The sequence below is a fragment of the Stegostoma tigrinum genome, chromosome 7, assembly GCF_030684315.1.
Source record: "Stegostoma tigrinum isolate sSteTig4 chromosome 7, sSteTig4.hap1, whole genome shotgun sequence".
Classification (NCBI taxonomy): Eukaryota; Metazoa; Chordata; class Chondrichthyes; order Orectolobiformes; family Stegostomatidae; genus Stegostoma; species Stegostoma tigrinum.
The window spans coordinates 49542085-49565824 of record NC_081360.1 but is presented as its reverse complement, the minus strand read 5'-3'; the positions used below and the strand labels follow the sequence as shown (position 1 = coordinate 49565824).

Here is a 23740-nt window from a genome sequence, read left to right as displayed (position 1 = left end):
CCCCTGCCCTGTTTGTGAAGTAACAGCTTCAGGTGATCCACATGTTCGTTCAGGACTGCCTCACCTACCTGAACTTTGTAAGTCACAGGACCTGACCTCACGTCAGCCATGCCTCGTACCCATACAGCGCTATTCCCATAAGTCTTACATCAAACATCGGACCCGGAATTAAATTTACTGTCTCACTTAGAATGGGCACATGGCCGGCATTGGCATTCCTGCTGCTATTTCATCTCCCCCCCACCAATGCCTGGGAATATCAGGTGCAGAGTTTTCTTCCCATCAGCAACTGCTGGAACTACCCCTGTTGTTGAGTGACCATAGTTCTATTGTCCAACAGAAACCGGGAAAGTTTGGGACCTAGTGAAGCTATATGGTGGTTTTTTTTAAACCAACCTTCAACATTTGGACCGCTCTTTACGTCAGACCATTCGAGGATGAATAGTTTACGAGCTGACCTTATGTGCCAAATGTCATTAGACTTCAGGAAATACTCAAATTCCCTGTTGGTAAATGACATTGCGTTGTCCCTGACCAGTACTTCTGGGCGTGCATGTATCATGAACGATGCTCACACCTTCTCAATCCTCATCCCAGACCTTGCGGAATGAACTTTATGCACATCTAATCAGTTTGAATGGGCATCCACAATGACCAGGAACATTGAGCCCATGAAAGAACCAGCACAGTTGACGTGTAATGGAGTCCAGGATTTACCTGGCCATTCCCATGAATGTGAAGGGCAATGCTGGTGGCAATTTTCATCCTTTTTGGCACTCTTGAGCACTGCCCCACCACAGCTATTTCAGTATCTACCCTTGGCCACCAGATATAGCTTCTTGGTAACATCTTCATCTTGGAAACCCCTGGATGACTGTGGTGAATTTCAGGCAGTGACCATTAGTTGGGACAATCACTCTCACTCCCCATAGTAATGTGCTGTCCTCTCTGGTGATCTGGTCTTGCCAGCTCCAGAAAGGTTTCAGTCCTGGTTATGATGGCTGTTCTGTTACCTTCCTATTATCACCAGCTGTTCTAGTTTTGCTAGGACAGGATCTTAGTGTCCATAGTCGCATATGGTCAGTGGTGACTGGAAGGGTGCTAAGGAAGTTTAAAACCAGAATGGACTCTTCTGGGGTGCCACCACCGGTGGAGTATCTGCTGTTGGGGGATGGGTCAAGGCATCCTCATTAGCTACTTGCCTTCCTAGACGGTGTCCTAACTTGCACTTGTAGACACAAAGATAATATAAGGGCCCAACGCTGAATTCTACCAGAAGCAATTGGCAGCATTGTCATGTCTTTCTTCAATAGCTCTGGCAGAGGTTTGTGATATGTTGATAGGACAAATTTCTGTCCATCTGTAAATGTACAGACGGAACACCAAAGATGACAGTCACACCTTCCTTTATCCAGGCATATTTGCGTTCGGCATCAGCCAAAGTCCGAGAAGCGTGGGCTATGGGCTATTCCTGCGGGTTGGGCCACCGGTGAAACATTGCATGTCAGCACCACCTCTCGCTTTGGATCGTAGTGGGCCAGTACCTTAGATGACAAAAGCTGTTTTTTCATTTCCCAAAAGACTACTTCTTGGCAACATGATCATTTCCAAGGCTGACCCCTTTTTCAACAGCAAGTGTAAGGCTGCCAAGATGGAGGCAAGGTTACGTATGAATTTTCCTTAATAATTCCCTAACCCAAGGAAAGACCTAAGCTCCATTACAGACACAAGAGCCAAGGCTCCTTTGATCACCCTCATTTTATCTTCCAGTGGGTGTAATCCAGTTTTGTTGACTCTGTAACTCAAATAGGCTACTTGGGGCACCTGGAACACACATTTTTTCCCCTTCTAATGGGTATGTCTGCCTGGGAGAAACATTTGAGCACTATGCCCAACTTCTCCAAGTGCTGTTTAGTGGTCTTCCCCGTTATTAGCACATCATTCAGATAAATGGCAGCCTGGGCTAGCCCTTGAAAAATGTTCTCTAATGTCTGCTGGAAAAGTGTGCAGGCTGATACCCCAAATGGCAGCCTTGCATATTGGTATAAACCCTATAAGCATTAATTGTGATGTACCTCTGGGACTCCTCATCCAGTCGCAATTGCAGGTAGGTGCGGCTTATGTCCAGCTTCATGAAGCATAGCACTCTCTCCCACCAATTTTGTGTATGTATCCCCTATACAAGGGATTGGGTATTTATCCTGCTGTGAGAAGCTGTTTACCATTTGCTTAAAATCCCCACAAAGGCAAACTGAGGCGTCAGATTTCACACTCAGTACGAATGGTGCTGCCCCGTTCGCAAACTGCACTGTTTTGATGATTCCTTCATTTTCCAGCCTCCTCAATTCCACCTTTACTTTTGCCCATGAGGCAAATGGCACCAGGCAAGTCTTGTAAAATCACAGAATTGCTTCCTGGTCAACATGTGAAGTAGCTTTGACTCCTTTGATCTTCCCAAGCCCTTCCTGAAAAACTCTTGGGTATTTCACTAGGACTTCATTGAGGCAGCCATTTTCTAACTGTAAAATGTTGAGCCAACCCAGGTAAATCCTTCTCAACCAATTCTGCTCCAATGGGCTTGGGCCTGAGCCTTCTAATATCATTAGTGGGAACTGCACCAACTGCTTCTCACACCAGATTGGAGCTGAAGTCATATCCTTAACATGTAGTTCTCCAGTCGATGTTCAGCCTGGCTGAGGTCTTGCACAAACTTAAGGGTTGGAGTCCTCAGCGAATTTTGTCAAATACAGATTCTGCAACCACAGATACAACTTTACCAGTATCGATCTTAGTGGGGGGTAATGGGAACTGCAGATGCTGGAGAATCCAAGATAACAAAGTGTGGGGCTGGATGAACACAGCAGGCCTAGCGACATTTTCAGAGCACAAAAGCTGACATTTTGGCCTGACCTCACAGAAGTAGTCAAGGTTACTAAATTTATCATCAAAAGCCATTTCCTTACAAATAGACGGAAAGGTGTGTTGGAAGAGAAAAATAAAAATCAGAATGGAAATGCAAGAATGGAAATCTCATAATTAAAAAGATGGCTACGCTGTTAGGTACTAATCTCAACTTGCTACAAGTTTAATTACCAATTTTAGTTAGGCTAAATCATCCATCGCCTTGTGGCAATTCAGAATTCATGGCCAATTTTCCCTTGCTGCATCTTATTGCACAATTTGTTTACTGACAACACTAAGCATACTAAATATTTCAACTTGACAAAGGTTAAAGTATGTGCCACTTCAAATATTTTGATCCCACAACATAAAACTCAATGGCAAAGGTGCAAGAGAAATCCTTGGAAGGAGATCGTGGGTACCACTATTTTACTAAAGTTATACTGTCTTCCTTAAATGTACTATTAATCAGATAACTTTGGACTGGGAACTAATTAATTTCAGCTTGATTACAAAGTCTTACAATGTCTTGAGATGATTTCCATTTTCAGAATATGAGTTTACTCATAAAATATATAAAGTAAAAAAAAGGGTGGTTGCAAAGGCAACCTTAAAGAACACTTAACAAAGAAAGCTAAATACCCAGACAGGAGCAAGAGATCTTGTCCTTCATTTAATAGTCTATCGCATTAAAAAAAAATTAAATGGTAATAGTTTCACTGTAAAGCACTGTAAGCCAGTATATTATTGACTAATTGCCAAGAGTTCTAACTGCCGTTATGCCCAGGAACAGAGTGAGAATTCTCTGATGTGGCATAATGACAACATTTATTGTGATGCATTATTTCAAATAAATCATTGATAAAACTATGTGGATAAGAGGCAAAATCCCTAAGTTATTTTGAATCAAAACAGAGGTATAAACACTTAAGAATAAGATTTTGTTTTGTTTAGAACTGAATATACACAAAGTCTATAGAATAGAAATTGGTTATTTATAATCTTCAACACCTGCAACACAAGGAGGCAAGCTTAATCTTTTATTCAATAAGCAGAAGATTGTTTTTCCACTTTTGACATCATTGACAAGAGGAAAAATACACTAACTAAGAGCTGTGTTCCTGACAAAAAAAGGATTGATAGAGGGAAAATAAGAAGTAATTTATGTAACTGCTTACACTTCATGTGCAAAAAGATGCAGTGCAATTTTGATTTATGGTAACTGTCAGTAAAGATTTTAAGACTGATTTATTTGAACTAAATTACTGATTTGTAGGATCAGTTTAATTTTGCAAAAGACTGAGGAAATATCTTTCTTCAAAACAAGGGGATACCAATCAATCAATCGTAGCGTTAGCTACAGGCACTTTATCCTGGGATTCTTTTCATTGACTTTTTCTGCTGCAGACCTTCTAAAAATAGTCCAGTTGACTAATCTTTATCTTAAAATTTCACTAATTGTATGGAATAGATGAGAACAATATTTTATTTATCATTTAGGGAAAATATACTCTGCTGACCTGACTCACAATTATAAACGCTGCAAAAGGAGTTTTCCATACAGTTACCAATGTCTCTCAGTTCTCCAATATTACAGTGCTTCTAAACCAACAAAGTCAAAAATTTGGGCAGCACCCCGAGACACAGCCGATAAGACAAAAACGCGACTTCAAGAGATAGAAACCGGACATGAGCTACACCTTAGGTGTTTTTACTTATATGTTTTAAAGTGTATAAAACAGCAATAAAAGGCAACCAAGTAGCATAAGAAGTGCACACAGCTTGGTTTTGAAATATATGACAATTTACTCGTCACCTCGACGTTTTCATGTTTATTAGTCTCAAAAGGATGGTGAATATTTTTAAAATAATATAAACTATTAACAAACAATACATTAATATTCCTTTCCTCCTTCTAACTATTATTCTTTGGGGGAGAAAATGTCAGTTATATTAAGGGACAAAGCTACTTTCTCTATGGATAAGGTACTATTTGGGAGGTTTTAAGGCGAAGGACAAGGTAGTAAAATGGTTCAATTGGGATTTTTAATGGAGACCTTTTTTTTCTTGGTGGCTGTACTTCCTAGAAGTATAGTTTGTTTCCTGTGAGCTACAAGTTGCTGTTTTACTTTAGACGGTGCTGACAGAACAAGGTGAGCTTCAGGATTAACAGTTACCCAGGTCTTTAATAACGTGCCCAGTGGATGAACCAGCCTTGAGCTAATATAACTCTTCTTGGATTGGTGAACAGAGACAAGTGATTTAGAGGATAAATCAACCAGAAAATTATTATTTGTAGTAATTTACAACATAGAAATATATAATTGACACGAATTGAGGCTAACTATGAAATGTGCAATGGATTAATGAATCCTATCAAGAAACTATTTGAAAAATAATGCAATGGATGGAATGGCAATTTTGGCTTCTTTTTTCAACTTTAATAGGGCTCATGTCAAAGTTTATATAGTGGAACAAAAATAGAAATTGCTGAAAAATATCAGCAGGACTCGCTGCATCTGTGGAGAGATGTGACCCTTCTTCAGAATGGTTCTGAGTTGAATTTTTGAAGTGTAATCCTGTTATCATGCAGGAAATGCAGCCGGTATATGCACAGCAAACTTGCAGAAGCTGCTATGTGATAATGACTACACAATCTTTGTGATATTGTTTGGAGAATACGTATTGGCCAGGATACAAGGAATAATTCTCCTGCTCTTCTTTGAAATAGTGCCATGGAATTTTTTACATACATTCAAGCAGGCAGATGGGAGCTTGTTTTAATATCTGATGTGAAAGATGCAGTGTTCCTCAGTACTGCACTTGGGTGTCAGCCTTGATTTCTGTGCTCAAGCTCTGGAATGGTTCTTGAACCCAGAATCTTCAAAGATGAAGACTGCTACCAACTAAATATTGGCTAACTCTCAACAGAAGGCTTTAGCTACCCTTGGGTCTGACAGGACCATTTTTCTTACCTCAGCCTAAGCCAAGAACAGTGCAAGTATTAACTTCATATTCAAAAGGACATACGTAAGCACATCTGTGGCCTCTTGCAGACAGATCTGCACCCTCAGACCAGAGCAGATTGAATATCACATAATTTTGACAGAAGATTAGGCTTTCCCAGAGGTTTGTTACTTACAAATAAATGGTTTTGCAGATGCTGTATTTAAATACTGAGATAGACCACAACCACAAATAGTTCTCCTTGAACATGCTGTTGGTGAGAGACCATGCTCAGCACATCACATATTTTAGCAGCAGTCACAATTCATCTATTCTATACCAGTCTGCTGGTCTCTCAGCATTTAAACCCTTAAGTCAAAACAAAGGGTGGTTGCTCTACAAAACCAACTGTCACAATATTACTGTCACTCAACTAGGGCAACAGCTCTCTACTCTAAGTAATCAGTTGAAACAAAAGTGGTTGGACTGCTGTCTTGCCCTGAAATCACTTTGTTTGTTGGTATCTATAGCCATAATGACAGCAGTCTTAGCTTGCCTGGCCGCAAGCTATGCTTGCGTGGCAACAAGCTGAGATTTCATGACAACAAAATAAACAGAAAGAACTGCGGATATTGCTAGAAATCTGATACAAAAACAGAATGTGCCAAAGAAACATAGCAGGACCAGCAACACCTGTAGAGAGAAAACAAAGTAAATGTTTGAGTTCAATGACCTTCGTCAGAAATCTCTTGAAACCTTTCTTGTTTCTGTTTGAGATTTCATTGACTTCAGTTTGAGCTTCCATTCTGGCACTCAGATGTTGGATGATTTCTGGTTGTACTGCAATGGAAGCTGAAACAGCGACCATCAAACCAAGATAACAAAGTGTGTAGCTGGATGAACACAGCAGGCCAAGCAGCATCTCAGGAGCACAAAAGCTGACATTTCGGGCCTAGATCCTTCATCAGATGAAGGGTCTAGGCCCAAAAAGTCAGCTTTTGTGCTCCTGAGATGCTGCTTGTCCTGCTGTGTTCATCCAGCTACACACTTTGTTTTCTTGGATTCTCCAGCATCTGCATTCCCATTATCTCTGACCATCAAACCTATGGTTGGGTTGACAAATATTGGTATACAGTTGGCGAGTGGCTTAATCTGAACTTCACCATGTCTCAGGTAAGGGAGAGTTTGAGAAGGAGATTCCTTCATGAACCTCAACCAGTTTGGGAACTGAACCCACGCTGTTGGAATTACTCTGCATAGCAAACCAGCCATCCAGCTAACTGAGCTAACCAACCACTCTACTACTTGGCAGTAATAATAGGCTTACAAGTGCATCAAATGTGTCAAATGTGTTCCAGAGATTTGCCTGTTAATTTTTTCTGTAAGTTCCACGAGGAAACTCTTCATTCACTTCCCTGCTGCAAGTCTAATGTATAATCATGTCTTCCAGGAAGCTAGCACCTAAGCTATTTTCTCCCTGTCCTACTCCACTCGTGCAGTTGACAACACTGTAGGGACGCCCAACATTCTTTCAAAGCCATCTTGTGTTCAGTCTGCATTTGCATCTTTGGTGCCAATCCTGCTCCTCTCTTACTGTTTAAAGTTTGCTTAGTGCCTGTGTATATGCTGGTAGTTGTTAATGTGAAATTGGGTGGTGGTGTTTTTTCATTGTCACTGTTCTTTTTGGGATGTTTTAAAATTCATTCAGGGATGTGGACTTCACTGACTGGGCCAGCATTTAATGCCCATTCACAGTTGCCCTGTAGAAAGTTTGTTTGAGCTGCTATCTTGAAGGCCTGCAATCCATTTGATGCAGGTTCATTGTCAGTCCTGTTAGGAAGTGATTTCCAGGATTTTCGACCAGTGATAGTGAAGGAATGACAAGTCAAGATGGTGAGTAGCTTGGAGGGAAATTTGCAAGTGATGGTGCTTCTGTGTGTTTGCTGCCTTTGTTGTTCTAGAAGATCATGAATTTGGAAGGAAGTCTAAGGATCCTTCATGAATTTTTGCAGTGCCTCATGTATATAGCACACACTGCTGCTGCTGTGTAGGGGTAGTGAAGGAAGTGAACGTTTGAAGATGTGGTGTCAGTCAACAGGGCTGCTTTGTCCTTAATGGTGTTAAACTTCGAGTGTTTTTGAAGCTGCAGTCATCTGGGCAAGCGGGAGGTACTCCATCAAACTCCTGACTTATTCTGTGGATGGTGGTCAGGTGGTGAGTTTCTCACTGCAGGATTCCTCGGAGGAGTCTCAAATAGTGCTCACGTTGTGCAGTCGTCAGCAAAATTCCCACTTCTGACTTTCTGATAGAGGAAGGTCATTGATAAAGCAGTTGAAGATGGTTGGACACAGAATACTACCCTGAGAAACTCCTGCAGAGATGTCCTGGATCTCTGATGTTTGACATCCAACAATCACAGCTACCTTCCTTTGTGCTAAGTTTGACTCCAGCTAGTGGTTGTATTCTCCCTGAAACCAATTGACTCCAGTTTTCCAGGGCTCCTTAAGCCACACACTGAATCAAATGCAGCCTTGATATCAAGGGTTAAAATAGTATCAGAGATAATGGGAACTGCAGATGCTGGAGAATCTGAGACAACAAAATGTGAGGCTGGATGAACACAGCAGGCCAAGCAGCATCTCAGGAGCACAAAAGCTGATGTTTGGGGCCTAGACCCTTCATCAGAGAGCTCTCTGATGAAGGGTCTAGGCCCCAAACGTCAGCTTTTGTGCTCCTGAGATGCTGCTTGGCCTGCTGTGTTCATCCAGCCTCACATTTGGTTGTCTTGATATCAAGGGTATTCACTTTCAGTTTCTCTCATCGGTTCCTCTCTTTTGTCCATGTTAAAACCAAGGGTATAATGACTTCAGGAGCTGAGTAGCCCTGGCAGAACACAAACTGAGTATGTTATTGCAAAGTAAATGCTGCTCGATAGCACCGATGATGGCCCCTTCCGTAAACTTTAATGATGAGTTAGGGTCGACTGATGGGATAGTAATTGACAGGCTTTGGATTTTCCCCTCTTTTGTACACATTATATATATGGATAGTTATCCACAGTGTCGAGTAGATACCTGTGTTATAGCTGTATTGGAACTTGACTAGAGGAGCAGCAAGTTCTGGAGCACAAGTTTTCAGTGGCTTCACTGCAGTGTTGCCAGGGCCCATTGCCTTGCACCAGGTGGTACTGTTGTATGTCTGAAAGGAGAAGGGCATGAGATGGGGTTATTGTGAAGGAAAGGTGAAAAAGCAATAAGTGCACACTTACATTGATTGTACCTCGTAGAAAATCAACTGCATCTTGTAGGAGACATTGAGATATGAGCAGGAAATGGGATGTGAGTAAGTTGGGGAGGAAACTACGGCCATCTTTTGTGGTTTCCCTAGTATCACTGTGCATGGCTTTAGTTGCAGACAGTGCAGTGACTGCCTGCACTATCTACTTTAGAAGAGATGAGGATAGGCATCCTTGCCTTTCCCCTGTCAGCTGTCACCTGCTGTTGTGTGCCACCTTGTCCTGTTGAGAGGAATGTATGGCATTGAGTGCTGTGCAAGGTATTTGGACTCATGTGCTTGTCATAGTTGATTAATTGGCAATTTATACAGCTGAGAGCAGGGAAAGGGGTGGTGAAAAGAGAATTCTGTTAGGCTAGTGATTCTTTCTGCACCTGATTTGACTTTGACACTTGCTATTTCCTTCCTCATCATTCGTCTGTTTCTTTCTCAAGCCTTAAATTTGATTAATGAAGGAAATGGATTATTGGCACTGTCATTCACTGAAATCCTTGATACCCCTTTGCTCCCCCCTACATCGTTAACAATTTGTACTTCCACCAATTTGCAGGGCAAAAGGAAAAAGGCTAACTAACAGAACGTACTATGAGATGTCCCTCTCTAGTAAAGTGTAGGGCATTACTAAATGAAATTTGTGAGATTGTTAGGAAAATACAGTTCACAAACCTCTGAGCTTTCAGTAAAGTAGAGCCATTTACAGAAACATTTGCCATTGGAGATAGTAAGAAAGGCTGACTTATGAAGTAATCTGCAAGGCTCAAAGTAGATTTCCTTTTTCTCAGAGGTGCAACTTATAACAGTATTGGACTTCACGTGCTGAGTTAATCTTTCCTAAAAGTGCAAGCTGCTGGAAAATAAAGATGTTACACAGAGCATTCATCCTTATCTGCAGGAGATGAGTAGTTTAATAATGTTTTTGTCCAACAGCCTTGAGTAGGTGTTTCAGTGCTGAAGTTAAAGGTCTTTGGGCTGGTCAATCTGATCTTAATTTCAGTCTCCATAGGAGAGATGAGTGTATTTGGAGCTAAAGAAAAAGATGAACACAGGTATAAAATAGCTCAGTAACAAACTTTTTTTATTGGAACATTTAAACTCCCTTTTCTTTTTGTGTTCTACATTTGCATCACAGTTGAGGTTAACCTGAAAACATGAAGCAAAAGTTAAAACCAATAATACCCCAGTAGTCAGGGAGACTAGTGAAAGAAAACTTTTGACAAACTTTTACAAAGCAGAAAAGATTTCTTGAAGAATCAGAAATTGCTGAAAATACTGACCAATTTGTCAGCGTCCTTGGGCGCTCAGTGGTTAGCGCTGCATTCTCACAGTACCAGGGACCTGGGTTCGATTCCAGCCTCAGGTGACCACCTGTGTGGAGTTTGTACATTCTCCCCGTGTTTGCATGGGTTTCCTCTGAGTGCTCCGGTTTCCTCCCACAGTCCAAAGATGTGCAGGCTAGGTGGATTGGCCATGCTAAATTGCCCATAGTGTTTAGGGGTGTGTGGGTTATAAGGGAATGGGTCTGAGTGGGATGCTTCAAGGGGCGTTGTGGACTTGTTGGGCTGAAGGGCCTGTTTCCACACTGTAGATAATCTAATCTAATTAGACAACAGAGGTGTTAGTCAGTTCACATATTCAGTTGAAGTTATTTACTACTTTGGATAAGTTGTTCAAATTGTTGATTGTGCATTCATACATATGGGAAAAAGACAACTACATTATTGAGATATATAGCAATATTTTGATCCATAAGTCAAAGAAGTAGTATTGAAGTTGATTCCAGATTTTTCTGACCTCATCTGGAGTGCTGTTTTTAATTTTAGTCTACATATTAAAGGGAATTTGAAGAATATTTCTCATCAGTATTTACATGGAAAAAGACATGGAAGTTGGGAACTCTGGGAAGTAAATAGTGATGTCTTGAAAAGAGTCCACATTACAGAAGAGGAGATCTTGGGGGTCTTAAAATGTATAAAATAGATAACTCTCCAGGACTTGATCAAGTGTATCCCAGGACACTGTGGGAAGCTAAAGACGTAATTCCAGGGCTCCTAGCTGAGATATTTGTATCAATCACAGCCATGAATGAGCTGCTAAAAGACTGGAGGGTGGCTGATGATGTTCCTTTTTTTTTTCAAGAAATGCACCAATGAAAAGCCAGGGAACTATGGGCTGGTGAGCCTAACATCAGTGGTGGGTAAGTTGTTGGAGGGGATTCTGAGAGATAGGACCCTGTGCTTCTGGAAAGGCAAGAATTGATCAGGGATAGTCAGTGTGGCTTTGTGCATGGGAAGTCATGTATCACAAATTTGATTTTTTTGAAATGGTGTTCAAGAAGGTAGATGAAGGCACAGCGGTAGACATTGTCTACATGGACTTTAGCAAGGTTTTTGACAAAGTTCTGCATGATAGACTGCTTATTAAGGTTAGATCACATGGGATCCAGGGGGAGCTAGCCAAATGGATACAAAATTGGCTTCACCGTAGGAGACAGAGGGTAGTGGTAGTGGGCTGCTGTTCACACTGCAGGCCTGTCACTTTTGATCAGAATCAGTGCTGGGTCTACTGTTTTGAGTCATTTATATAAATGTTTTGATGAGCATATAGGAAGCTTGGTTAATAGGTTGCAGATGACACCAAAATTGGTGGTATAGTGGACAGTGAAGAAGGTTGTCTAAGAGTACAACGGGAGCTTGATCAACTGGGCCAGTAGACCGAGGGATGATAGATGGACTTTAATTTAGATAAATGCAAGGTGTTGAAGTTTGGTAAGACAAACCAGGGCAGGACTCACACAGTAAATAGTAGGATCCTGGGGAGTGTTGTCAAACAGAGAGACCTAGATGTGCAGGTACATAATTACTTGAAAGTGGCATCAGAGGTGGACAGGGCGGTGAAAAAGATGTTTGGCACACTTGGCTTCACTGATCAGAACATTGAGAACTAGAGTTGGAATATTATATTACAGCTGTACAAGACATTGGTAACGCCACGTTTGGAGTACCTGGTGCAATTCTGGTCACCCTGCTATAGGACAGATGTTATTAAACTGGAAAGGGTGCAAAAAAGGTTTGCAAGGATGTTACCAAGACTGGAAGGTTTGAGTTTTAAGGAGAAGTTGGATAAGCTGGGACTTTTTTTTTCCCTGGAGCATAGGACGCTGAGAAGTGGCCTTAGAAAGGTTTATAAAATCAAGATGGGCATAGATAAGGTGAATAGCTGAGGTCTTTTCCCTATGGTAGACGAGTCCAAAACAAGAGGGCATAAGCTTGAGGTGTGAGGGGATTGATTTAACAGGGACCTCAGTGGCAATGTTTTCACACAGAGGATGGAGTGTGTATGGAACGAGCTGCCAGAGGAAGTGGTAGAAGTGGGTACAATTACAACATTTAAAAAACATTTGGATAGGTGCATTAATAGGAAATGTTTAAGAGTGATATGGGGCAAATGCACTCAAATGGGACTAGTTCAGTTTAGGAAACCTGGCCAGCATGGATGAGTTCAGCCGAAGGGTCTGCTTCCGTGCCATATGACTCTAATTATTCAAGAGTTCAGGGAAGGTTCTGACACTAATGCCTGAACCACAGTTTCTATACCATGAGGATACACTGGTCTGAATCTTTTGACGGGGAGTGACAAACACTCAACTTAAACTACCGTGAGACTCTGAGATAGTCTTAACATGCACAATATGTGTGCAGTCCTTACACAGAATGACAATACTTCCAATTAAGGGTTTTTTTTGCCTGGATTTTTCTTTCGTTCATGGCTATAGATTCATAGAACATTACAGCACAGTACAGGCCCTTCGGCCCTCGATGTTGTGCCGACCTGTCATACCGATCTCAAGCCCATCTAACCTACACTATTCCATGTACGTCCATATGCTTGTCCAATGACGACTTAAATGTACCTAAAGTTGGCGAATCTACTACCGTTGCAGGCAAAGCGTTCCATTCCCTTACTACTCTCTGAGTAAAGAAACTACCTCTGACATCTGTCCTATATCTTTCACCCCTCAATTTAAAGCTGTGCCCCCTCGTGCTTGCCGTCCCCATCCTAGGAAAAAGGCTCTCCCTATCCACCCTATCTAACCCTCTGATTATTTTATATGTTTCAATTAAGTCACCTCTCAACCTTCTTCTCTCTAATGAAAACAGCCTCAAGTCCCTCAGCCTTTCCTCGTAAGACCTTCCCTCCATACCAGGCAACATCCTAGTAAATCTCCTCTGCACCCTTTCCAAAGCTTCCACATCCTTCTTATAATGCGGTGACCAGAACTGTACACAATACTCCAAGTGCGGCCGCACCAGAGTTTTGTACAGCTTCAACATAACCTCTTGGTTCCGGACATAACCTCTTGGTTCCTCTTGCTATGAGCATCATACACTAGGCCAACATTTGCTGTCTGCCCCTAAAAGCTTGTTCAAGGGCCTTTAGCTTTGGACAACAAATGCTGGCTTTGCTAATGACACCCACATCCCATTCAATAATAAGGAAATAAAAAAGTGGTGCTGAGCCTTTTCCATGAACTGCTGCAGTCATGTGTTGTAGGTACCCCTAAGGCATTGTTACTGAGGATGCTCAAGAATTTTGACCCAGAAATAATGAAGGCCTGCTGCAAGATTCCCTCCCATAGTGGAATCATGCATACTTCAGCTGTTTGTCATATACCACCCTAGTTTTACACAATTACTTGTTAAAACATTCCAACACAATGACATTCCTAACTGTATTTACTTCCCTCAACATTGCTCCCCCCAGCTCATTACTGGTAATTTTCACTGCATCCCATCCCTCGCTTCTTCCAATAGTACCCCTCCCCGCCACCGATGTTCAGCTTCTCTAACAATGTTCTCATATTCTTCATGGCAATGCTCATCACCTCCTGTAAGTCTTCTTCACCAGCAACCTCTCTAGGTAATGTCCAGACGCCTGTTGCATTCCCATTCCACACCTGCCTTCTGAAATCCCTGGCTGCTGGTACAGCATTGCCTGTTCGTTGATTTGGCAGTTGTGTGGTGTGAACCTTCTGACTTTGCAGGAGCTGCCATTTGCAGACAACCGAGGCTCAGGCTGTCCTGTGAGCAGTCCTGCTGGCCTCTGCATCTCAGCCTCAAAAGCAAGAGAGGGGAGAGGCTGTAGGGAGTGCATACAGTGGAGAAGAGCTCAATGATAGGAGAGAGACCCCAGAGGGGCAGATAGGCTACATGGGAAAAGAGGCTGTTAAAAGAGAAAGGCTGCAATGGAGAGAAGCTGTCCTTGGTCAAATGGCTTCCTTCTGTACTGTAACAATTCTGATTCTAACTAAGGGAGGCTGCAAAGGAGAGAGAACAGTCTTAAACCTGTTACAAAAGAGTACTCAGCTAATTTGATCCAGAAAAACTTGAAGACGCCAAGGAAAGAATTACAGAATGGGTGCTGAACCTGCGCCAGTTCCTACAACAGCCAAGATTCTTGACAGCATCCAGAACAAACAGCAGCACAGCAGGCCAAACAGCATCATAGGAGCAGGAAGCCTGATGTTTCGGAAGAGTCTAGGCCCGAAACGTCAACCTTCCTGCTCCTCTGATGCTGCTTGGCCTGCTGTGTTCATCCAGCTCTACACCTTGTTATCTCGGATTCTCCAGCATCTGCAGTTCCTATTATCTCTAGCTCACTTGATGGTACCACATCTATCACCTTAAACAACCAATCCCTTTAACGCTAATGCACAGAGGTGCAGTGTTTGCCATTTATTAATTCCACTGTGGTAACACATCGAGGCTCCTCTGACAGCACCTTCTAAACACACTACTTCTACCACTAAGAAGGATAAAGGCAGCAGATGCATGGGAACACAAGCTTCCCATGTTCCCTTCTAAACCACACTATCCTGACTTGAAACTATCACCGTTTCTTTAATATAAATAATTAAATATCCTGGGATTCTTTCTTGATTGTATTATGTGTGTCCCTAAACAGCAAGGACTACAGGTGTTCATGAATGTAGTTTACCACTGCCTTCTCCCAGTGTAATTAGGAAAGCAATAAAATCTGGCCTAGCCAGCAATGCCCACATCCCATGAGCGAACAAATTTCAGATTTTGGTTTTATGACAAGCAGTGCTTCTAACCAAGCTGCAACACAGACATCTATCAAATAAAGTGGATAATGGAATAAAAACAGAAAAAATCTGGAGACCATCAACGGGTCTCAGAGCAGCTGTAGTGAGAGAAACAGTTAACATTTTCCTTTCAAGTCCAGTATGACTCCTATTTAGAGATGAAAAGAGTTATTGAGATGCTATTGAGAAAGGTGGTGAGGAGTAATCGGGACCAAATGGAAGATAAGAAAGAGTTTGGAGTATGAGGGAGATTAGAGATTAAAGATGTCACAAAACTAAAGACCGTGGAAAGGCAGCATCCCACAGAGAGAAAGCAAGCTAATGTTTCATGTCTAGATGACTTCTTCAGCGTTGAAGTGTGGAGAGCGCGGCATTTATACAATATCAAAACCGAACGAACTGCAGATGTTGTAAATCAGAAACAAAAGCAGAACTTGCTGCAAAAGCTCAGCAGGTCTGGCAGCATCTGTGAAGAGAAATCAGACTTAACTTTTCAGGTACGGTGACCCTTCATCAGAAGTGATGGTAACTAGGAAATGTAAGGTGCAGGGAGGGGATAAGAAGTAAACAATAGGTGGGGATAGAGCCCAAAGAGAGAGAAGAGCAGTTGGACAGACAAAGGAGTTGATAAAAATCTGGCTAGGTGGATGAATAGTTGTTAATAGGTACTGTTAGTGGCCAACAATAGGTATTGTGTATTGGCAGACAGTGTGATAACAAGGCCTGGTGCGTGGGGTAGGGGGCAAGGACATGGGAGAGTTCAGGCCATAAAATTATTGAAATCAATATTGAGTCCCAGAGGCTACAGGGTCTCCAAGCAGAAATAAGGTGTTATTCTTCTAGCTTGCACTGAGCTTTGCTGCAACACTGCAGCAAGCCTGAGACAAACATGTTGACCAGGGAACAGGGTGGGTTGTTAAAGTAGCAGGCAGCTGGAAGCTCAGGGCCTTTCTTGTGGGTAGAACGTAGATATTCTGAGAAGCGGTCACCCAATCTACACTTCGTTTCTCCAATATAGAGGAGACCACATTGTGAGTAATGATTACAGTAGACTAGATTCTGGGAAGTGCAGGTGAAGTGTTGCTTCACCTGGAAGATATGTTTGGGCCCTTGGGTACTGGGGAGGGAAGAGGTAAATGGGCAGGCATTGCACCTTTGCCACTTGCAGGGGAAGGTGCTGTGGGGCTGTGGAGTGCTGTTGAGGGGGAAGGAGGAGTGCACCAGAGTGTCCCAGACGGAACAGTCTCTACAGAAGCAGACAAGGGAGGGGAGGGTAATATATGCCTGGTGTTGGCATCTCGCTGGAGGTGGTAGAAATGGTGACTAATGATCTTCTAGATGTGGATGCTGGTGGGATGGTCAGTAAAGTCAAGGGGAACCCTTTCGCTGTTGCAGGAGGGAAGAGAGGGAATGAGGGTGGAGATATGGAAGACGGGTCAGACCCGGTTGAGGACCCTGTTGACAATGGTGCTGGGGAATCCTTGGTTGAGGAAGAAGGTGGACATTTCAGAGGCTCCCTTGCCAAAGTTGGAATATATGAAAAGTTGAAGATGGAGGAACTGGGAGAATGCAATAGTCAGCGGGGCTGTTGGTTGAAGTGCTGGGAGAGAAATTATGTTGATGGCTCAGATTAAGTGACCATAATGTGAGAATGACAAAACAATGGTGTGTCTAACTGCCAGAACTACTGTAGTGGGAGGAGGGGAGAGAGGACATGGTGACAGAATGTAAAAAGCAAAGCTAAAAGAAAGGGGAGGAATGCATTCAAAGTCTGAAGATGTTGAACTCAATATTGAGCCCAGAAGGTTGTAAAGTACCTCCATAGCCCACCAGGATGGTCTCAGAACTCTTCGATTAGAGGCCTGAACAATTCCCATCCTCCACCACTTCCTCTGCTTGACTAAACTTGTTCTCTAACTGAACAATTTCTCCTTTAATTCATCACACTTCTGCTAAGTCAATGGGCAAGTCAAGTGGCTGTGGGTACCTGAATGGGTCTCAGTTATGCCTGCCTCTTTATTGGGTATGTGGAACATTCGTCATTCCTGTCCTACACTGGCCCATCCCACAAGTCTTTCTCCGGTATATCGACACCTACTTCACTGCCACTTCAAGCTCCTGCCTGGACCTTGAAAAATTTATTTATTTTGCCTCCAATTTCCAACCCTCCATAACTTGCACATCATCCATTTTTAACATTTGTCGACCTTTCATTGGCTTCTCTCTCTTTAGGGGAATAAACTGTCCACTGTCATTTACTACAAAGCCAGTGACTCCCATAACTACCTTCACAACAGCTTTTCCTACCCCACATCCTGCAAGGATTCTCTCCAGGTCTCCCAGCTCCTTTGCCTGCATCGTATCTGTTCAGATGATGCCATCTTCCAAAACAACACTTCTGACATAGTTTCCCACCCACTGTGGTTGACAGGGCCCTCAATTGCATCCAACCTATCACCCGTGCTTCTGCTCCTACCCCTTCCCATCAGTAACAACAGCATGGTCATAGATAATAAAATGTGAGGCTGGATGAACACAGCAGGCCAAGCAGCATCTCAGGAGCACAAAAGCTGACGTTTCGGGCCTAGACCCTTCATCAGAGGGATGGTCAGGTTTTCCTTGTTCTCACTTTTCATTCCACTAGCCTCCGCATACAAAAGATCATTCTGTGCCATTTCAGAAAACTCCAGCAGAACACCAACACCATGCACATCTTTGCCCCATTCCCCCTTCTGCGTTTTGCAGGGATTGTTCCCTCTGGGACACCCTAGTCCATTCCACAACCACCAACGCCATATCCCCTTATCTCAGCACCTTCCCATGTAACCACAGAAGGTGCAACACCTGCCCCATCACCACCTCCCCACTCACCATCCAAGGGCCTAAACAGTCTTTCCACATGAAGCAGCATTTCACCTATACTTCCTCCAGGCTTGTGTATTGCATTCGCTGCAGCCAATGTGGCCTACTCTTATTTAGAGAAGACAAATGCTGGTTCATGGTCGCTTTACAGAATACCTCCAGTCTGTACACAAGCATGACCCTGACCTGCCCATAGCCGGTCATTTTAACACAGCATCCTGCTCACATGTCCACTTGCCTGTTGTTAGCATGCTGCACTGCTCCAGTGAAAAGTGGAGGATCAACATATCTTCAAACTTATGACCTTCTGGGCTCAATTTGGAGTCCAACACCCTCAGATAGTGAACACATTCCTTCCTTTTTAGCTTTGCTCCATAGATGTTGCTTGATCCGCTGTGGTCTCCAGCATTATTTGTTTTCAGTATAGATGCTAGCATCTGCAGTAATTTGCTCCTACGCTGGTGAGTGATAATTGCTGCACAGATTAGGTAAAACATAATTCCAGAGTGGATGTTAACAGTTGGTGTAAAAGGCAGAATGTAGGTCAGCTGTGACTGAAACAAAGCCACAAAAACAAGATGCTGGGGAAGTAACGTATATACATTTATTAAAATGGAGGATAAAGGTCACAGTCTGAAGTTATTGAACTCAATGTAGAGTCGTGCAGCAGGCTTAGGACAGAACTTGAGCATGAGAGTAAGATAATGTGTTCAAATCACATGTGGCTGGATCATTTGCGGACAGAGTAGAGGTGTTCCATAAAGTGATCACTGAGTCTACAAGTGTAGAGGAGACTATGTTGTGAGTAACAAATACAGTAGACCAGATTGGAAGCCATACCAATAAACTGCTTGTTTAAAGTCCAGTGGAAAATTGCAAGGTATATCCTAATTACAAGAAATGGGATAAATCCAATTTCGCCAGTTACCAGTCATGCAGTTTACTCTGTGATTAACAAAGTGATGGAAAGTGTCATTGACAGAATGATTAAGAAACACTTATTCATCAATAACCTGCTGACCAAAGCTCAGTCCCAGAAATAAGAAACTTCAATTATGCAAATAGATTGAGAAGTTGAGACTGTTTTCCTTGGAGAGGAGAAAGCTGAGAGGAAGTTTGATAGGAATATTCAAGATTACAAGGAGCCTGAAAAGAGTGGCTAGGGGTAACATTGTTACCAATGGGGAAGGATCAAATGTGGTGCAGGCATCTTCAATTCAGGCATTCAGGAGGAAATTGGATTGTTATCTGAAAAGGAAGAAAGTACGGGAGTATGTGGAGAAGGTGGGGAGTGGCAGAAAGTAAGTTATACATATGGCAAGCTGGTGCAGACTCAACGGATGAGAAGGCCTCATCATGTACTCTAACACTTTTGTGGGTCTGTCATTGGGAAAATGCTGGAATTGATTATTCAGTGATGGGAACCAGAATTTATAAAATTATATTGCATTAATCAGAATCAAAATGGTTTTGTGAAGGGAATATCACATGACAAATTCACTTGAATTCTTTGACAGTTTAACAGACGGGGTGATTAAAGGGACACCAGTAAATTTAGTTGGATTTCCAAAAGGCATTCAGTGAAAAGGCACATCAAAGCACAAGATGAGCTCAGTGTTTGGGTGATATATTAGCATACGTAGAGGATTGGTTAATTAAAGGGAAATACAGAGTCAGAATCATTTACAAATTGTCAAAATTACTTCTGGGGCACCGACTGTTTATGATCTACATTAATTCGATGAAGGGACCAATTAGAATAGAATATCGTTTATTGTCACTTGTACTCCAATAATGAAGCGTAGGAGTACAATGAAAAAAATTTAGAATGGCTGCCTTTTAATAGTGCCATTCATAAGTACAAATACCTTGGTACAAAACTTACAGATTGAAAAGAAAGTGGTCTTAACACGTAGAGGATAAAGGAAAGCTTAAGCATTACTACAAGAGGTAGTTACAACACAGTAAGAGGTTTTAAATTATAGTCCAATAACAGTAGCTCAGCATGTCACGCCAGGCCCCTAGTCCCGCATTGCTGCAGCCTCCAGCCCTCTCCTCAGCAGCACTCAGCAGCAGCCAGATAAGTTGCACTGTACCGGGATTCATACCTTGGCCCCTCCATTGCTGTGGGACTCAGCCCCTTGGTCGCCGCCTCGGGCTGCCCGCTCCCGCCTGCTCCTGCTTGCTCCATCAGCTTGGGCTTGCTGCCTGCATGATGCTCCGGGGCTCCTTCCCCATGTGCCACTGTGGGATTATTCCCTGCACTGCTCTAGGGCTCCGTGCTTAGGGGAGTGAAGAAAGAAAAAGAGGGGGAGAGAAAAGGAAAAAGGAGGAAAAAGAACAGGTGGAGCAGGGGAGCTCCGACAGGAGCATCCTATTTTATTGCCATCTTGCTGAATTGTAACAATAATGCAAAGATCAATAGGAAAGCAAGTTGTGAGGAGTATACAAAGAGTCTCGAAAGGAATAGGTTTAGTGATTTAGGCAAAGAACTGGCAGATGCAGTTATGAAATCGGGAAATGTGAGATTGTCCACTTTGACAGGAAGATTAGAAAAGCAAAATATTGTTAAAATGGAAAGGGGCAGCATAATGCTGCAGGACAGGGATATTTAGGTATTCTGGGGCATGAATCACAGCACATTAGCATACAAGTACAGCAAGTAACTGGGAAGGCAAACAGGATGTTGCCCTATAATGCAATGGGATGGTGTATAAAAGTCAGGATCAAATCTGGCTATAACTGTACAGTGCAGACACACTTGAGATTTTTTGCAGAAACTTTGGTCTCCTGACCAAAGAATTTTAGTTTGGAAAAGATTTACACAGGTGGATAGGCGATGCCTAGTGGTATTATCGCTAGACTATTAATCCAGAAACATAGCTGATGTTCTGGGGATCCGTGTTCGAATCCCACCGTGACAGATGGTGGAATTAGAATTTTAAAAACAGTCTGGAATGAAGAATCTAGTGATTCCCATGAAATCATTGCTGATTGTTGGAAAAACCCATCTAGTTCACTAATGTCCTTCAGGGGAGGAAATCTGCCATCCTCACCTGGTCTGGCCTACATGTGGCTCCAGACCCAGAGCAATATGGTTGACTCTTAACTGCCTTATGAAATGGCCTAGCAAGCCACTCACGTGTACCAATTGCTACAAAGAGTCAAAGAAATGAAAGTGGATGGATCACCTGGCATTGACCTTAGCACTGGAAAAGACAATGGCAGAACCAGGCCTGTCAACCCTGCAAAGTCGTCCTCACTAACAACTGGGGGTGAGTGCCAAAATTGGGAGAGCTATCTCACAGACTAATCAAACAATAGCCTGACATAGTTGTTACTCACAGAATCATACCTTGCAGACAATGTCCCAGACACCACCATCACCATTCATGGATATGTCCTGTTTCACCGGCAGGACAGACCCAGCAGAGATGGTGGCACAGTGGTATACAGTCAGGTGACTGTTGCTGTGGGAGTCCTCAACATTGACTCCAGGCCACATGAAGTCTTACGGCTTCAGGGTAAACATGGGCAAGGAAACCTGCTGATTTCCACATATTGTCCTCCCTCAGCTGTTGAATCAGCACTCCTCTATGTTGAACAATGCTTAGTGGAAGCACTGAGAATGGCAAGGGCACAAAATGTACTCCAGGTGGGGGATTTCAATGTCTATCACCAAGAATGCCTCGGCAGTAGTGCTACTGATTGAGCTGGTCGGGTCCTAAAGAACATAGCTGCTAGACTGGGTCTGCGGCAGGTGGTAAAGGAACTAATAAGAGCAAAAAACATACTTGACCTTATCGTTACCAGTTACATCTGTCCATAACAATATCGGTAAGAGTGACCATCGCAAAATTGTTGTGGAGACGACGTCCTGCCTTCACAATGAGAACAACCTCCATCATGTTGTGTGACACTATCACCGTGCTAAATGGGACAGACTTCATACAGATCCAGCAACTCAAGACTGGGCATCCATGTGGCGCTGTGGGCCATCAACTGCAGCAGAACTTTACCCTAGCACAATCTGTAACCTCATGGCCCGGCATATCCCCCAACTCAACCATTACCATGAAGCCAGGGGATCCACCCTGGTTCAATGAAGAGCGCATGGCAGGAACAACTGAAGATGTGGTATCAACCTGGTGAAGCCACCAAACAGGACTACTTGCATGCCAAACAGCAAAAGCAACAAGTGATATACAGAGCTAAGCAATCCCACAACCAACGGATTAGATCTAAGCTGTGCAGTCCTGCCACATCCAGTCATGAATGGTGGTGGACAGTTAAACAACTCGCTGGAGGAGGAGGTTCCACAAATATCCCCATCCTCAATGATGGAAGTGCCCAGCACATCAGTGCAAAAGATAAGGCTGAAGCCTCAGAGCAATCTTCAGCCAGAAGTGCCGAGTGGGTGATCCATCTCGGCCTCCTCCACTATTCCCTAGCACTAGAGATGCCAATCTTCAGCCAATTTGATTCACTCCACATGACATCCAGAAACAGTTGGAGACACTGGATACTACATGGCTGCGGGCCCTGACAACATTCCGGAAATAGTACTGAAGGCTTGTGCTCCAGAATCTGCCGCTCCCCTAGCCATGCTGTTCCAGTACAGTTACAATACTAGTATCTACCCAACAATATGGAAAATTGCCCAAGTATGTCCTATACACAAAAAGCAGGACAAATCCAACCTGGTCAATTACCACTGCTTCATTCGACTCTCAATCGTCAGTAAAGTAGTGGAAGGTTTCATCAACAGTGCTATCAAGCAGCACCTGCTCAGCAGAAACCTGCTCAGTGATGCCCAGTTTGGGTTGCACTCAGCTCCTGATCTCATTACAGCCTTAGTTCAAACATGAACAAAAGGGCTGAATTCCAGAGGTGAGGTGAGAGTGACAGCCCTTGATATCAAGGCTGCATTTGACCAAGTGTGGCATCATAGAGCCCTAGCAAAAATGGAATCAATGGGTTTCACGGGGCAAACACTCCGGTGGTTGGAGTCATACCTGACACATAGGAAGACGGTTGTGGTTGTTGGAGGTCAGTCATCTCAGCTCCAGGACATCGGAACAGGAGTTCCTCATTGTATTGTCCTCAGGCCAATCATCTTTAGTTGCTTCATCACAGACCTTCCCTCCAACGTAAGGTCAGAAGTAGGGATGTTCGCCGATGATTGCACAATGTTCAACATCATTCATGACATCTCAGATGCTGAAGCTTGGAGCACCCCCCCAGACCCATCCCCCTATAACCCACACATCCTAAACACTACAGGCAATTTAGCATGGCCAATCCACCTACTCTGCACATCTTTGGATCGTGGGAGGAAACCCACGCAGACACGGGGAGACTGTGAAACTCCGCACTGACAGTTGCCCGAGGCTGGAATCGAATCCGGGTCCCTGGCGCTGTGAGGCTGCAGTGCTAACCACTGAGCCACCGTGCCACCCACATGTTCACATGCAAAAAGATCTGGACAATATCCACCTTCGGGCTGGCAAGTGGCAAGGGACAAATTGCAAGCGCCACACAAATGCCAGTCTACGTCCATCACCAATGAGAGGCAATCTAATCACCATTCCTTGTCATTCAGTGGTGTTACCATCATTGAATCCTCCACTAACA

At 43.3% G+C, this 23740-nt stretch overlaps 1 protein-coding gene and 1 long non-coding RNA gene across 4 annotated transcripts in view; one reads left to right on the top strand and one right to left on the bottom strand.

The window, feature by feature from the left end:
• The window catches only part of LOC125454224 (uncharacterized), a 109669-nt gene that overhangs the window by 52251 nt on the left and 33678 nt on the right, over nucleotides 1-23740 (bottom strand). The window contains exon 3 of one of the 2 annotated variants that reach the window (XR_007247951.2): nucleotides 8932-9045. The exons of the other annotated variant lie outside the window; for it this stretch is intronic. This is a non-coding gene — a long non-coding RNA (uncharacterized LOC125454224). Of the gene's footprint in view, nucleotides 1-8931; nucleotides 9046-23740 lie in introns of those variants that run through there. 2 annotated transcript variants of the gene reach the window in all.
• The window catches only part of metap1d (methionyl aminopeptidase type 1D (mitochondrial)), a 151428-nt gene that overhangs the window by 105379 nt on the left and 22309 nt on the right, over nucleotides 1-23740 (top strand). The window lies entirely within an intron of this gene.